The sequence below is a fragment of the Pleurodeles waltl genome, chromosome 6 (assembly GCF_031143425.1).
Source record: "Pleurodeles waltl isolate 20211129_DDA chromosome 6, aPleWal1.hap1.20221129, whole genome shotgun sequence".
NCBI lineage: Eukaryota > Metazoa > Chordata > Amphibia > Caudata > Salamandridae > Pleurodeles > Pleurodeles waltl.
Genome location: NC_090445.1, coordinates 821,232,769 through 821,251,046, shown reverse-complemented (window position 1 = coordinate 821,251,046; position 18,278 = coordinate 821,232,769). Strand labels below are relative to the sequence as shown.

Below are 18,278 nucleotides of genomic sequence, written 5' to 3'. Positions count from 1 at the left end.
GGTCAAGCACATCCTTGCGGTGACTTTTGGGCACCTGTCCTGGCACTGTTTGGAGGCCCTTTTGGCCCTCTGGTTTCTGCAAACCGCCCAAGAGGGGTTCAGAAGATTTGGCCCCCCGAGAGCCTTTGGAGCCGCATGAGGAGAAGACGCGGCCACACCTGGAAGCAGACAAAGGGTGAGCATAGGCTGTTCCAGGGCCTCACAGGTTAAGACGGAAGCAGGGGCCCCTTGAAAACTTTCCTTGTCTACTGCAGTGGGGACGAGATTTGCCCCGGGAGACCCCCGAGACGCCAAACCTGCCCTAGGCTGGGTCTATTCAGTGGGGCACAGAGATGCTGCTGCACACCTGGGGGCACTCGTGTGCATCTGGACCATCCCTCAACTGCTGCTTAGGCCAAGAGAATGGCATTGGAGTAAGGCTGCCCCGTGGCCTGCATCGGCAGCTCGGGGTGATTGGGTGGTAAGAGACTGAACATATGGTATGGCCTAGACTGGGCTGCATTCCGGATGAAAGAGCGCTTCTCTGCTGGCAACAGGTCCCGGGACCATCTTGTTGCTCTTCCAAACCCTGAGGAGGGAGGTTGGGGCTGCGGGGGGAATGGGTGGGGGGAGGGTGGGAGGAATCAGCTCCACGCTGGCTCAGTAGCTTTATAAGTGACTGGTGGATGGCCTGCGAGGAGTTTCTGGCTTGGGGGCTCTTTGGTCCCTTATGTTCTTCACCATATGTGCTATTTGGTGACATATTAATCTGGTGGCTTGCAGGGGAGTCTGAGCACATCTGCCTCCTAGCCGGCTATTTGTGACGGAGACTGGCCTGACTCCCCTTGCTGCCTGGGGTTCCTGTTTCACCTGCTGGGGCCAGGTCTACTGCGAGAGGCACGTTTGGAACTCGAGGGGGGGGTTAGAGAGGTGTCTGCGCTGGGGTCAAGACATCCAGTCCACCACACGAAGACAGCCCACACTCGGCGCTGTGATCTGACCGCATGGTGCTAGAACTTGGCAGAGATGGCCCACTGGAGGAGAGGGTTTCTAGAACCCCGTCTTCATACTTGTCCACAAGAATATACTGTAGCTATCTCTGCATGGAGGGCTGCATAAAAGTGGTGGCTGGGCTTGATGTGGAGCCACTCCCACGAAAAGACATTTCCCAGGTGACTCTATGGTCACATCTCCTTCAGACATGACAGGAGCAGGCACAGGCATTTGACTGTGCATGACCTTCTATCGGCCAGGATCGTCCCCCTGAATGTCTGACTGGGAGTGAACCCTGCTATGGCAGTATGGAGAACATCCTCTCCTACCCAGGTTCCCCTTTTTGCTTCTCTGCCTGCGCCCTTCAGTGGGCCCCCTCCAGGCTCAACATGGCACAAGACACACCCTCCAGATCACACAAAAAAAGACAAATTCACTAAACAGAGGGCCTTCAAACTTCACCCATCCAACAAATGATCCAAGATCATAAGGACACAATGGAAGGCAAAGTGGGAGAACAAAATGTGGATCTGGCCCTAATCAGACAAGACCTGCAGAACACTGCACACAACGTTAAGGAGGTGGAGAGTAGGGTTCCTAAGACTGAGGACGTGATCAAGTCGCACAAATCTCACCTCACAACCCTGCAGCACCTGGCGGGACAGCTGGAGGCCTGAGTGGAGGATGCTGAAGGTAGAACGAAATGCAACAATCTATACATTGTGTGCATCCCCGAAGGGATGAAGGGGGGCTGAGCCCAAATCCTTCATCTCCACCTCGATAAAGAGCTGTGTACTGGCGATGGAGGTCTCCACTTGCTTCACAGATGAGCAGGCACACCGGGCATTGTTCTTGTAGCCCGTAGTGGATGCTCCGCTTCACCCTTTCATTGCCTGGGTGCCTAACTATGCAGATAGAGATGCCACCCTCCATGCAGCGCGTAAAGCAGGATCATTGACATTTTAATCCTCCCCTGTACTGATCTTCCTGGACCACCAGCAATGCCGTTCTTTCCAAGAGGCAAAGCAAAAACTCAGAACCATGGACATTAGATACATGCTCCACTTCCCGGCTCACCAAAAGGTTATCTTCCAGGGCAAAACCTTTTTCTTCAACCCCCCTGAGATGACTTGGGACTGGATTGATGAGTGCTGTGCTTTGCACAAAGGAGAGACCTCCTCACAAAGGTGAGGGGGAGATAAGGGGAGGAGGGAGGTGTTGGAGGACCTCCAGGTGAATGGCGTACTGATTTAGGGAAGAATCCGCAGCATCAGGTCTATAGAGCTGGCTCCCTGGGGCTGGAGAGCTCTCCCAGGTGAGTGAACGCTACGGCTGCAGAGGGGAGGATGCTCCCAGAGAAGGCATCTGAGGATCTTTCACCAACCGTGCCGGACTCTGTGTAATGACTCGAACTCCAGCGGGACAGACACCAATACTACTGTGGAGAGGTGGCGAGGGGCTTCTGCATTGCTCACCACACTAAGCCTACCATCGCTTTTTTCTCTCTTTAGTGGGTTGAGATTAGTTTTGTATTGGGGTCCTTTTTCGGGGTAGTTGGCGTGGAGGCTTGCACAGTAGGGGAGAGCTCCACATCTCAGGCCAGCCCTGTTGGCTACTGTCCCTAGTTGCATCACAACAGGTACTTGCAGTTTGTGGAGTATGGGGTGGGAGTTGCTGGGTGGGGGTTTATTTTGATTTATCCCAATTAAGGCAAATCAGGTACTGGTTCAGCAACAGGTACACATATCATCCATACAGCAATCATACAACAGTTCCTCCCATGCACGAGACATCAGAAAACTTAAATAAAACTTGGCGACATCTTTCCTCTGACTGATTGACAATCCTTTCTTGGAATATCAAAGGCATCTTCAACAAAATCAAGTGTGGGGCAGCCCTGAGAGTGGTGCACAGGACAAACGCAGATGTCCTTATGCTACAAGAAACGCATCTCATGGGCAAAAACTATCCCTTCTTGGCCCACAGGGGGTACTCACAGGTATAGCACTCAGGTTTCCACTGTGGCTCATGAGGTACAGCCATTCTGATCCAACGACATGTCCCCATGGTGGTGTCCAGGATGTAGCATGATGTCCTGGGCCAATATGTGGCAGTCATGGGCACCCTGTGGGTCTCCCCGCTCTCTTTGATCTTTGTTTATGTTCCCCCACCCCTTACCTCAGAGTTCCTGAGATAGCTGGGCAACCTCCTTTGGGAGATGCCTGATGCACTGTGGCTTCTGGGTGGGGACCTCAACGGGGTGAGTGACCCTAGCCTAAACTGCTCTCTCACTTTCGCAATTATGAACTGTGGGCAAATGCTACTCTCTGCTTTAATTCAAAATATGTCCCTGGTAGATGTGTAGCAAGCACGCAATCCAACTGCTTGAGGATATACTTTCTACTCCGGGGCCCATGGCTCCCGTCTTGATCATTTTCTCTTGCCCCACCAGTATGACTACCAAGTACTTGATGTCCACATCCTGGCAAGGGGTCTTTTTTGATCAAACCCCGTGGCAGTGGATCTGTCCTGAGACCTGGTGCGCTCTAGAGTAGGATGGCAGATGAACCTTTGATACCTCCAGTGCGAAGAGTTCCTGGAGGCCTGCTAAGGCATGTGCAAATGTTTTCTGCTTGAGAGTCAAGAATCAGCGTCATCCCCAGGAGTCCTGTGAAAGACCCTTAAGGCCGTCCTGTGAGGGGACATTATTAACTTTTGCAAGGGACAATGGCCGGGTGCTCAGCAGAAGTTGGACGATCTTGAGGCATGAGCGATGAATTCGAGCACGATGTGTTGATAAGATGGAAGAGACCCTTCTGCGCAGCTCACTTCATATACAAACCTTGCTTTGGCAGGAGCTCAAGCAGGAGGTTTGTGAGGCATGCCTAGCCACTCGCAGCCATATTTACCAATGGGGATATAAGGATAGTAAAATGCTACACTGGCTCTGCACTCCAGTGGTCCCTAGCATCCCCATCGCGTTTCTAGTGACCGACTCTGGGACTCCTTTAACAGGCGGGGAGGCCATAGCAAACTCATTAGCAACATACTATGTAGGCCATTACAGATCTGACCCTGTAAGCCCTTGGGCGGACCTCCATCAATAGCTGGCAGATGTACCAGTGCCACAGCTCTCTCCAACAGATCGAGACTCCTTAGAGGCAGTGGTCACATGCGAAGAGCTGGGAGCAGCCCTTGCACAACTTCACCTGGGTAAAGCACAGGGACCCAACAGCTACCCAGAGGAATTTTGCCCTCTGCTTTGGCCCCAGGCGGGTCCATTTTTATTAAAAACCTTTAATGAGGCCTTAATAAAAGGTGACTTACCTTGTGATCTCAGATCAGCGGAAATAATGGTAATCCCGAAGCCTTTCCTAGATGGCCCATGCTGTGAGGACTTCTGTCCAATTTCCTTACTAAATTCAGAGGTCAAAATATGGGCTAAGATGCTAGCTACTAGGCTTATGGGGGTGATCCTCCAACTTGTTCATCCTGACCAGACCGGCTTCACCCTGGGCAGGCTACGCATCACAATATATGTCAGGTTCATAATGCCATAGAGCTAAGAGGGCGCTTGCCTGGTCATGAGGCCCTTCTCATGGTCGATTTCAAAAAGGTGTTTGACTCAGTGGATTGTAATGATCTATTCGCTCTCCTGGTTCGCTTTGGATTCAGCCCTAAATTGATCAACTCCATGCAACTTCTATATATAAACCTTACAGCGCGGGTCCAAGTCAGAGCATTCTTGTCGGACTGGTTCCCAAACGAAATGGGCACCCACCAGGGATGTCCCCTTTTACCCTTGTTATTCACCTTAGCCAATGAGCCGTTGGCAAGATGGATGCACGTGGATGTCTTGTTCCATGGTTTTCCTTGGTCATCGAAGGTGAGCGATAGGCTTTCCCTCTATGCTGACAATGTCGTGATGTTCTTAGGTAACCCTCAAGAGATGGGACCTCAGGTCCTCCAGATATTTCAGATTTTTGGGTCCTACTCCGGATCACCTCATGCCCTCTCCATGACCCCATGCCCTCTGACCATGCCATTGGAGCCCGAGTTACGGTGCTCCCACTGGGCTTCAGGTATCTGGGAGTCCTCATTACAGACAATAGGCTTTGGGCATACAAATCCAACTTCCAGCCCCAACTTGACAAATGTCAAGTTTTGGCCCACTATCCCTCCTTGGTCGATTGGTCATCTTTAAGATGGTTTCCCTATCAAGACTTCTTTATCAGCTCCAGGATTGCCTGTTCTCGGTGAGCTAGACCTTCTTTGCCAAAGTTAATACCCTGACTCGTAATTTACTATAGGGGGATGGGTCTCCTTCGACAAATGTTGCTGCCCTGTCTTTGACAGAGGGATAGTCACACCCTGACACACTCCTCTACTATAAGGCTCCACATTTTCTGAAACTGAATGACTGGTGGTTTGTAGGGTTTGACGACCGGGCTTATGCGACTGAAGGATGGATCATGGACCGCAGCAACCTCCCCCACCTGCTCTCGGGGAGAGCCATCCCGCCCTCCTTACCAACCCTAACAAGAGTAGTACTGACAATATAGGAGGAAACAGCAAAATCCATGGGCTGGGCGGGCAGGCTTACCTTGGAGACTCCGCTCTGGAGAGGGAATAAGCTCCCACATGTCGAGGCCATCAGGGGTTCTCAGCCTGGGATAACATAGGCATCTTACTGTTGGGTGATGTGCTCCACCACGGATCCATGAAATCCTTTCAATACTTCCAGACAGAATACCTAATGCACCACACTGAGTTATTTCAGTATCTCGAGCTCTGACATGCACTAACACCCCACTTACAGTCCTTAATTTTCCTCTCTGGAAGCTAAAATCTTACTAATAGCAAAGCACACAAACTATTTGCCATCTATCAAATGCTACTCTGTAATCAGCCTAACCCGCTGCGGGATTGAGGAACTCATGGGAGAGGAACCTGGGACCACTAGAGGACGAGGACTGAATTGAGGCAGTGGCACCGTCAGGGAAGGGGGTGATAGCCTCTCAGTTCCCCTTAATTCAACTAAAATTGCTACACCATACATACTACACCCGCTAAATGGGACTGATTATAGCAGGAAGTTACCTACGGTGTGACAACCCCAATGGTGGTTTACTACACACATTTTGGCACTGCCCTGTCCTCTTGCCCTTCTGGAGCAGGGTGTTGGGTGATGATACTAGGGCGGGAGATACCAGGAGACCGAAAATTAACTCTCCTACATATCATAGAGGGCATGGAGGGGCATAGATACCAGAGGGCACTGCTCTGGCTGAGCCTGATCATCGCCAGGCGAGGTATGTCACAGGCTTGGAAGAACTTCGAGGCCCTATCCATAAAAAAATGGGCCAAGAGAATGGACTATTGCCTGGGATTGTAGCGCCCGATCTATTTGGCGAGAGGTTGTCCCCAGAAACACCATAAGATATGGAAGGAGTTCACCAGTCATGGGGGAAAACACTGCGACCTTGCCTGACTAGACCTTGGTCCTTTGATGGAGATGTGCAGTCTCACGGGGTGGAGTAAAACTGCAACGGGTAGAGTATGAACCTCTAGGGCTGGGGTACAGGGTTGCTTTGAGTGTTCCACTGGAGTATATCCTGACGTGGGAAATTGATTCTTTCTATGTCGCATATTGCCATGTTTATTCATTACATTCTCATCTTCTACCTCCCTTGGAAGATTTGTAGTTAAAATCAATTTTTAAAAAAAGTTACAAATAAAAATAAAAATCTGGGCACCAGAACAAAACAAAAAAAAAAAAAAAATACAAACACAACAAAAACAAACAAAGTGGTGCATCAACTACTCATGCCTGATACTGCATGCCTTCTGCTGGTTTTATGGTTTAGCCTTGACAAAACCCTGGTGTTCATGGTCTTTCCCTTGCTTGTTCCCTTATTTTAGGTAACCTCACTAGTTACTGCATATTTGTTGTTGCAGAAGATATGTTGTGCTTCTGTTCATCAAATCCTGTGCTTATAATATTGCTGTACAAAAGCTGACAAAATAATTAATGTTTTAATAAACAAACAAATTCACAAGATTTCTTTAACTCCAAAGAAAATCTTGAATAGAAATAATTAACAGACATCTCATATTTTCATTTTCTTATTCGATGCACTAATGCAGAATAGTTGTGGCTTGAAACAAGGTTAAATTATCCTTACTTGTTTCATCACAACCTTAATAAACCGTGATTTTGTGGTTCTCCTAGGACAGTCTGCGTCCCCGAAATAACATTGTCAAACAAGCCATCAGTATGAGGAACAATTTCATGGCAGTGTTAGGAGCCAGTCATGAGGTTGGGACTCCTCCCCCCACGAAAGTCTCTGGTCAACCACCCCCCTGCTTTAAATCCTCTCATGTGACCTGTCTCTGTTGACACTGCATTCTCCAGCGCGTCAGCCTGCAGGAGAGGATTGCTTAAGACCCTCTGTGGCGACCCTACAGGCCTTACCAATGACAATGATTGCTACTGTCACTGGTTAATGTTCAGGTCCTGTGACCTCCCCGACCCACTTTAGATGTACACTGTTTGTGTGTATGTATATATATATATATATATATATATATATATATATATATATATATACACATATACACACACATATTGATATTGCTTATTTACCCTGATAAAGCAATGTTAATTACAACAATAAAGAGATCAAGCAACAACAAAAATAATAAATACATGTTAGGCATCATTGCTGTGGCTCAACATCACTGAAGAAGACCAGGGTTCATGTTACGTGAGGAGTGAAGCAGTCCAGAGGTGACCAACGGAGGGGATGCGATCCAGAGTCATTTGTAAAACTGCACGCATGGACCATGCGAAGGGTTGATTGTGACCCCGGGGAACCAAGCCGGAAGCCCAGTCTCAAAGGAAGTGGGGATATTTTAGTTCTTTCTGGGAAGGGATGCGCGACACACTGTGGGAACCAGCAGAAGATTTAGAAGATTAAAGGGCTGCATTTATCGCCCCCTCAACCCAGCTTATCACCGACACAAGCCCTCAAAATGGAGATCATGCTTCAGCACCACACTGTACTCCCAGCAGCCAGCAAGAAGCGGTCCAGCAGACAAAGGAGGGAGGAAGTAAAAGCAGTGCAGGCAGTGGTACTCATCCAATCCTGGCCTGTATGTATATGTCCATGTATGTACAGTATGTTCTTAGTGTGAATGGCACTAGGAATCGGGGGGGAGGGGGGGGGGGGAGGATCCTGCACTTAAAAGTGCTTCGCATCCTAGATGGTGGGAACGGCAAACTCATAACACCTCCTGATAACAGCTATTTCTGAATTGCAGCAGTTGTATGAATTTGATCAGCAAGGAAGCAGTAAACCAAGATGTTTAGAAGACACCACCAAATAAGGCACTTACAGTGTTCTCCAGGCAGACTCAGACAAAAATCAAGTAATTATAATCCAACAGAAACAAATTCTAACTCAACTTTCTCTTAACATTTTACTCCACTACCCACCAGGTCGCTGGTGTGAGGACCTCCAGCAGCGATTTAAAATCCACAATCCAACATGATCTTTCAGGTGAAAAACAGAAAGGCTCAGAAAGCAAACCTGGAAGTTCAATGTCCTAAAAAATTTATTAATTTGCTCTAGTGACGCTCTCTGTGCAAATTAGCTGAGCTGCACTTTTTTCTGTGCTATACCACGAGCAACAAACAAACTGAGAAGCAATGCTTTTACAATAAACGAAAGAAGCATATTGTGTTATTCGAGCTCATTTCTCCAGATAAAGCCCAAATCCTCCAGTTAAGGAAACATAAATATGAGTAATGCTTGGAATCTCCTTCGGGAAATTCATTTACCAGATGAATGTTTCTACTGGGAATCCTGGAACTCAACATCTGCAAATCACATCACTGCGTTTTGTCTACGATTTTTTACTATACAGCTAGTTTTCAAAGATCTTTCCTCGAAAGTGTATAGTGGTCATATTGGAATTGCTATAACTGAAGTGGTGCTCGTTTATTTCAAAAGAAGCACCGTGCCTGCACTTTATTGTTAAATCCTAGACCATCTTTAGATTAAGACAAAATGGTGAGTTATTGTCCATTATTTCTTCACTAAAGTATATGATTATTGTCATAAATATAAAATGAGCGACAAATGCAATGGGAACATTGCCTGGCCAGTCCTAGTACTTTTCTCAATGGAAAACGTTCATTCTAGCATGGTTAACAGTAAACCCTGGGAAATTAAAGAAATACCTCAAATCTGGGTGGTATACACACCTACGATAGGCGAAGTGTGGATACATTTCTCAGGTAAACTGACGTATTTTCCATCCAGATTATGAATAAATCCAGATCATACTGAGCCATGAAAATCCCTCAAAAATCCATATTCAACCAAAAAAGAAATGATGTTCCTAGGCAGGTGATTTCTTCTGCTTTCCTATCTTGTGTTTTCCATGCCACCACACTATAAGAGCAGTGCATTGGCCATCTATTTATTTTTCACAGGGCTGTCAATGGGACAAACATGCCACCTCTCAGAGAACTCGATGGCGAAGAAGAGGTCGTATATAAGTTGCTCCTTGGGGAACGCGGTTCTGTGGAACAGGCTCAGCAAAAATGACCACAGACCATGGACAGCAAAAATGAGGATGCAGAACAGGCACAGACAGCATGAATATAACGGTAGTGCCCGTGTTCCAAATGGAATGACCTTGCCTGTTTAATTTTGTCGGCTATCAATTCAGTAATCAAACAAGAGTGAATGCTATTGAACGAAGGCATTAGAGCCTGACTTCTGACCACCAAAAATAACAATCACTGTTGAACACGTCCTATAACTTAAGTGACAAATCAAACACAATGCCAACACTCACCTGGCAACAGTAAATTTAATTCAACCGCCGTGACTGTAGGATGTCTTATGGAAAAAAAATATTAACAGTCCTCTGGTTCACTTTCTAAAGTATTGTCCCCACACAAAAAAGTTTTATCTGGTACATTTCATCTACACTCTGTTGACTTGAAAAGGGCATTAAAGGAGCATTATTGGCTCAAAAGTCAATAAACAGTAGTTGTTAAAGAAACACATTAAAATGACCTAAACCAACCTTGCATGGATATCTGCAAATGTGCTACATTCACTGGCTCTCACAACACTCAAGTACTTTACAGAGCAGGACCTTAATCAGAATCTTGTCTCAAATGGCAGAATCAAGATTCTTTTTTTTTAGTCTGCCTGGTAATATCTATTGATTACAGTATAAATGGAGAAGGCTACCCAGGTCAGTTTCTGTAATCACAAAAGGGGAAATTCTGCAATTAAGGGATTAATTACCTAGTCAGGTAGGCTTAAATATGTGGATCCAGTTTACTCGTGCAAAAGAGAGGGATGATGAGGCAATCTCACCACTTCTGCCATGAACCCCTCTGATGGGGGCCTTCCATGTAATCTTGGCTTTATAGTAGAACTGTATTAAAACATAAGGTCTAATAAAGCAGCAGTAGATTTTTCAGATGAAACATTAAAATGTCACTTGGCTCGAAGGTCCACTACCCTGAAGCATAAGTTTAGCCCATATAAAACTTTAGGACTTCAAAAAAAAAAATTACGTAAACTAATGAGCCTTTAATTTACTTTGAAATTTGAGTGAGGAAAATTCTGTGACATTACATGGAGCCAGTTAATAACTTTCACACAGTATTCACACTTTCCCGTTCTACACACCATAGCCGAGTGCCCGATCACACAAGGAAGAAAATGTAGCACTCTTAACTCAATAGTACCAAGTTCAGAAACGTAGTGCTTGTTTCTTTTGGGTTAACGTAAGTTAACAATCAACACGGTTGGACTAGTGCATGATTGGTTGCTGCTTTAAACGTTAACAGATATTAATTGCATGTGCTATAATAGTAGGTCCTGGTCAAGGACCTACAATCAGGTAGAAGGGACACTAAGGGCCTTATTATGACCTTGGCGGATGGGATACACTGTCACAAACGTGACGGATATCCCGTCTGCCATATTACAAGTTCCATTATATCCTATGGAACTTGTAAAACGGCGGGCGGGATATCGGTCATGTTTGTGATGAAGTATCCCTTCCGCCAAGATCTTAATCAGACCTTAAATGGCAAATGGCTTCTGGGCAATAGTGCTATCACCCCCCAATGTCATCCAAACACACAAACACACATGCCCTCAGGTCTACAGCCCTTAACTGCATAATGTTCTGCCCCACTATTGCACTCGAATGAGAATGGTTTACTAGGCAAGTAAACAGCCATTTACTCGTTGCATCCTAGCCTTTTGACTGGTTAAGCCAGTACTGGCATTACCTAGAGGGCGGTATTAGCAATCCAAAACCTATACACATGCTACATTTGGAAATTGCAGTAAAAGCTATGCGCAAGTGTGACTTGATTATCTGCTTCTGTAGTTATGTAAGGGTTTTCCCGATTTCCATTTACCCAATGAGGTACTGTAGTAATATTTTTAATATATATTTTTAATATTAATATTTCAGTGTTCCAAATGGATGGAAATACTGTCTCAAAGCACTTCAATACTGATCCCATTTTCACTGTGGGCTCACATCCCAGATGTAGAACTCCCGATTTGAAGCTATGAAATAACCTCCTGACAACACAGATGTGTAGCAGATTACTTTATAAAGTAGAAGTAACTCTGATGGGTCCAGCACTCACTGCTATAAACTATAGAAGCTATGAAACGCAACACTCAAACATCAGTTAATGGTCAATACGGAACCATCAGGATCACTGTTGAACTCAAAGTCAATCACCACAACAGAGTCTTGAAGGCACCAAGAGTGAACATCAGCCTTCGCCCATAGAAAGACAGGCGTTAAACAACACCCTTAGATTCTCATGATAGCATGACCCTCGGGCGTGTTGGACCATTCCCTTACTGGGTGCCCTTCCATTAAGAAAAAACTCCACTTTTCTACTGTTTTTCTGCACCCTGTCTGTTACCAGTAAATACTAGGACTGTTTTGTATGTACCACTATTAGCAAAGTTTTAGCTCCTGTCCAGCAGTATGGTGTGTTGGCCCATAACTTCTTCCCTGCAATTTAATATCTTTTCACTTTTACCCTCCCTGAAGAGTTGAAATTTTCAGAACGAGTGTCCTCTTACCTTAGTTTATTTTTTTCTGCTTCTTTGTGTCACAACAAGTCACACCACATAATATAGGACCACATCACTACGTTCCACAAAGCAACTTGTTTAAATAATTAAAACAACAAATCTAACGTCGGATAATTATGTTAGTGTCAATTAATTACACTGGCAGAACAGGAACCAACAGGTTGAAGAGCTGGTGAGTGCACCCATCCCAGCTCCAGGGCAGAATTAGAAACCTGTTCTGGGACATGATGGTTCATGCCTTACCACAGACGCTCTGGTTTGTATGCTGGAGCTTTCGGGTTATATACGTCTTGTTAACCAATAACCTCAAACTACACTGGGTATGGGCTGCACCCAATGTTGTGTCTATAAACACAAGTAATTCACATAAAACCATACACAATATCCATGAAACTATGGATTCAAATGCCCTGCGCAAGATGTGGCAGTGGTGAGGAATTTGGTATGTGGCAAAGAATGAGCATTTGTGACATTTTTTCATCCTTGGCCAAGAACTTCATTGAAGTAGAATCTGGACAGCCAAAGAAGAAAGATAACATTTTGAAGAATGCTCCTCGTCAAGAGTGCTGCTGCCCAGAATGAAGGACACCACTGTGAAATGTGGTAAAGTGTTGCTGAGATTCTCCAGCTCTGGAACGCCTTCATTTCTAGTACTAAGCACTCAGTCAAGCCATCTCAGAAACACCAAGACTTCGTGCTCATTGGGATCTCGTGGTACACAAAGTTGGGGGGCAAGTGTGTTTCTTATATTTGTGTAAGTCACAATAGTGTAAAGAGCTGCGGAAATTTCCAACCAGCAGTATCATAGAACTTCACAGACATCCACTAATAGACAAGTGTACATAAAGTGCAAGGACTGCACGGTCACCATTCAGAAACATGGCCACTGGCCCCAAAAACAAATACCTAACCTGTAAACTTGAACTTCTTTCACTTTGAACCACATTTTGTTGAAAAACACTTAACATAAAACTCCTCGAAATTTAAAGCAAAAGTTAGCTCTCACCTAAGCTTAGTATAATAGATATAATAGGCAGCCAGTATATGTGATTAGAATCATCCCTGAAAGTTGGGACTCAAGCAGCCCACCTTGCCCCTTATTGTGCAGAAGAGGTCCAGGTGTAGTGTGGAGTCCTCAGGGTTCTGCACTGTCTCCACACGTATTCAGTATCTACGTGAGACCTCTGTAAAGACAGCGGACAGCATGAGGGTGCCGTTTATACAACTGCGCAGATGATTCTCAGATCCAGATCAGGATGGTGGCAATGCTTCTCAACAAATGTTCAAATACACGATGAGCTTCATCTGTGGCTTGACGGGCAACAAGCAAGTAATGCAGAGGCGACTGAAATAGTAAGAGTTCCCAGAAATAGGGGTAGGGCAGGAGCATTGAGGAAGGAGCTTTTTAGTCTTAGCCCTAAAGGAGTTAAACCCCCTACCAATGCATCTTTGCTCTGATCTTAATTTCCTTAAATCATTAAAATCATGATATTGTTTACTTGATTTTCTGCTCGGACGTCCATTTCTTCGACACTTATTCACACTAGATTTGTGCCATGAAACATTTTGGTGTACGTGCTCCCTTCTAAATAAATCTAAGAAACATAAAATAACCATTAATCTTAGGGCCACGGCTAGGGTTAGCTTTAAGTTTGGTGTCAGGCTGGAGTCATTTCTGCGGTAAAGCATAGGACTAGTGTTAAGGTGAGGTTCTGCACTAGAGGTTAGCATTAGGGTCCTGGGTCTAGTAGGAGTGTTAAGCTTAGCATGGGTTAAATTACCATTTATGTTTTTTCACTTTCATACATTTCAACAGCGTCTTTCAGGTGTAACTTTATAGTTATAACCATTACACGCGTAGTTTTTTGTACATCATTTTGGTATTTTGTTTTCGATATTTATGGAGTAATTACAATTTTCATATTCTGATTTTCAACCATCACAATAATCTGGCTTGTTACATTCACTTGATGCAAGGGATGCATGGTTCCAAAGCTTGAGAACCAACATAAACAAGAAGGGTTATGTACGTTATATAGAACTTTATAAATGTTTACCCCAAACCAGTTACCCTGCAGACCAGGAAATGGCCTTGGCAGAATGCCTGGTCACAAAGTTTATTAAAGCAGTTGATAAACCTGAAACTCCTGAACACGCTACTCAGTCCGAAGTGGATGCTAAGATGTGTGAGCACCACAGAATTATTTGTGCATGTTCCTACTGCATTACTGCTTACGTTCGAGTAGTCCTGACCGACGCGGTGTGCCAACACGCGTGGTCTCAGTGGAACTGTCACTCTCTACACTTACTCTCCGAGTTTCTTTAAGGATGAGAGGCATGAAGTCATAATGTAGTTTTTGCCTCTTCCTTTCTTGACGAGACTGGAGTGAGTGAAACGTAGTGACTTGAGTGAGTGTAGACGCTAGCAGTTAGTCAGATTGGACTGGGTGAACAAGTAGATGCTGCTCCTGGTGAGGATACCAATCTCTCTAGATCATTAGAGGCCTGAATCTAAAACCTAATCCTTTTTATAGCATGAATCCTGAACGTTCTGTTCATGGACACAGTTAATGTTTGTACATGTTCAAGTGCTAAGTTTATTTTCCAATCCTAGTTAAAATAAAGTCAATGCATTCAGTAACTTTAGCTCTACATCAATGTTTGTCCTCCACTATAACCCCGGGTGGCTGGATTACTCATCACACTTGTCCTTGGTGTTCTTTGACACATTGCTTATGCTCCGTAGAGTCTATATGCATGCAGGTATCCGCCCAGTGACTTATTCAGGACTCATGTGGCACCATGTCCATTTTCCTATCTAAAACACTGTCATGCTAGGCAAGAAAAGCAGTTTATAGTAAGTTTACAGCCCGGTCAGTGAGTGCAGAAGACGTCTCGCTCACAATCAACTGCACAGATAGGGGGGATCATTTACCACCCTGGACACAGCCACTGGTTGTTCAATGACCCATCCATTTCTGCACAGTGAAGGAGTTTTGAACCTGCAGTGATGGCCTTTCTATCCACCCATGGGTGTTTTCAAAGTGACACACAGTGAGTCAGAGATTAAGAGGTAATTCCTGTCAGCACTGAGTAGTCTGACCAGGTGCCTACCTACTACCCACAGTAATCTGTGTCTTTTGCATAGTGAACTGTAGGAGCACCCAAGGAAATTGTATGACTATTGGCACTCAACCAGGAATGCAGCGACACAAGACAACTGTGTCCATTGGCTGTTAGATCTGAGACACGGCTCTTCCTTCATCATGGAGCTTGGTACACAGTAATACGTAAAGTGACTTAGCACTAGGTACAATTCATGTTACAGATATGGTAAGACATTAAGAGCAGAACTGCTCTCTACCCGCTCTTCTTTCATTGCCTGGGCAGATGCCATAGGAACTAGGCCTGCCAGCACTGGGTCTGCCCCATCCCTCAACAAGGTCGCTGTAGAAAGCCAAGGCAGGGATGAAAAGCAGAACATGACTTTATTGACCTCCTTCATGTCCGTGACTTTCCTGGACAAATGGAAACTTGCAGAAATCAATGCCCTCCTCAAAGAAGCCCACAGACGACCCATATCTACTAAGCCTTCTGTTAGACAACACCCAATCAGCATTCAGAAATAACCACAGCACTCAAACAGCGTTCATCACGGCCACCAACGACAATAAAATCATCCTGGGCTGAGGAGAAACAGGATCCCTCATCCTGCTCAACCTCGCAACAGCCTTCGACACTGTCTCCCATAACACCCATATCAAATGACTCCACAAGATTGGCATACAAGGATCAGCTCTCAAATTGATCTGTTCCTTCCTCACAGGAAGAACCCAAATGGTCAGGCTGCCACACTTCACATCAGAGACCAAGAAAATTATATGCAGAGTCCCACATGTGTCATCTCTCAGCCCCACCCTTTTCAACATACCTAACACCGCTCGCTAATTTAATTTGAACATAAGACATCAGGTAATCTCCTATGCTGATGACACCCAACTCAACTTCTCCCTGACGGACAAAACCATTACCACCAGAACCAACTTGCATGACCATGGCAGCAGACTGGATGTGAATCAACTGCCTGCAGTTCAACTCTGACAAAATGGAAATACTGGTCTTAGGCAACAAGATCTCCTAATGGGACTCCTCCTGGTGGCCGACGGAGCTAGGGCTAACACCCAAGCAATCTAGGGATCATCCTGGGTGGCAGGCTCAACAAGACAGCCAAGTCAACACAGTGAGTACCTCTTGCTTTCACATCATAAGCATGCTGCGAAAAATCGTCAAATAGTTGTCTCATATTACTAGACGGACCATCACACAAACACTCATCACCAGCAGACTGGACTAGAGTAACACTCTTTACAGTGGAATCTGCAAACAAATCCTACACATTCTCCAGACAATTCCGAACACTAGTGCAAGACTCATACTTGACCTCCCATGCTGCACCAACATCACACCACACCTTAGGAAGCTTCTCTAGCTCCCTATTCTTCGAGCTTCTTGAGCTCAGCTAATTCAAACTTCTCACACACACAAAGCCCTATACAACACAGGGCCAGAATACCTAAACAGCAGCATACACTTTAACCAACGCTCCAGACACCTACCCTTTGCCCCACTCTCACTTACACACATTCCCCGCAACCATAAACTCAAACCTGGAGGTCGCTCATTCTCTTACATTGCACCAAAGAGTTGGAACAACCTCTCTCTACATATTAGAGCCTTCTCCTCACTTCTTGAGTTCCGCAAGAAGCTGGAGACTTGGCTCTTTCTATGAGCACCTTTGGGGACTACAAAACTACACAGATGCCCAAGTGCCTGGATACCCTCTAGGGTGATAAGTGTACAGTAGAAATCAATATAAATTACATTGAGATGACGTTCGAGGCTGTCCTATAACCGGTCACTCATGGTTGGCTTGACAACAAACACACAACAATAAATATCCAGGAATACCATCTGCTAATCTGTGGAGGACCAACTTCCCTCTATACCCTTTTGTCTAGATACAGAAAAATTGCTATTTGAATGTCGCTGGTCTTACAGATCCGGCGACCCTGACTTCCCTAACCCAAGACCAAAATCTAAAAGAGGAGTGGTACAAGCATCACAAGGAGTCACAGATGCTAGACGATTGCAGCAAGTATCTCAGAGGCCAGGGAACAAGCCTGAACATGACCCAATGAACCTCTGAGAACAGAGGTCTAGGAAGTTTTGCACTCGCCAAGAGAGAGGCATCCTCGAACTGCTGCTTTCCGATAAACATACACATGATCAACAAGGAGCACAACCTCAAGCTTACACCCTATTCGATCAGAAGAAACCTTGATGGATGAATGATTACTTGAAGCAACGCAAGGATGATGGAATCACTTCACACCATAGACATCCTATTTATTGCTTCCTCATTTTTATGTCACATTGGAGAAGCATTTTTTTAATGTTTTTGCACACTAATACGGAAATAAGGCTAGTAACCAAGTACTACCCCTCATACACTTAACCCAATCTTTGAAAAACATGCTGCTGCCGAAGATCATGCAAAGAGGTGAGAACATGTTCAGATCAAGACTTCCCTCATAATATCTCGACAGCCTCACAATAGCACCTCATTCTGCATCTCTGTTTTCACCACTGACCTCGAAAAATATCCCACCTCGACCCACCATCACAACTACTCTCCTTCCAACAACAGCCTGATTTTAATACAGGAAACACGTACCACACTGTTGTCATTGTCAAGCACTCTACTTAATGTCTTACATAATAGTTTCTATTCAGTCACCCTCAACAAAAACGAAAAGTAAAGCCAACCTACAGGGATATGAACCTCGGCACTGCCTTTACAGGGAACGCATTACCTCACTAAACGTTTCTTCATGGCTGTTATCAGTAACTTGTCCCTTATTTCAAGTTTAACTAACATTTCCACTCTCTACTGACTAATTTCCTGTGTGGATTTATTCTTTCAGGAGACCATAGCACTACATCAAACTGTGATCTATTTTAGTTTTTTTTTTTTTTTTTTTTTGCAAACTACTGTGTGCACACGCAGTGCACTATAAATCCAAGCACTAATTATAGTTGTGCTTCACTGCCCTACAATCTCCTGCCAGGCAATTTGATGACTGC

At 45.2% G+C, this 18,278-nt stretch overlaps 1 protein-coding gene across 5 annotated transcripts in view; it reads right to left on the bottom strand.

The window, feature by feature from the left end:
- Positions 1–18,278, bottom strand: part of SH3PXD2A (SH3 and PX domains 2A) — a 680,586-nt gene that overhangs the window by 517,009 nt on the left and 145,299 nt on the right. The gene's annotated exons all lie outside the window — the stretch shown is intronic.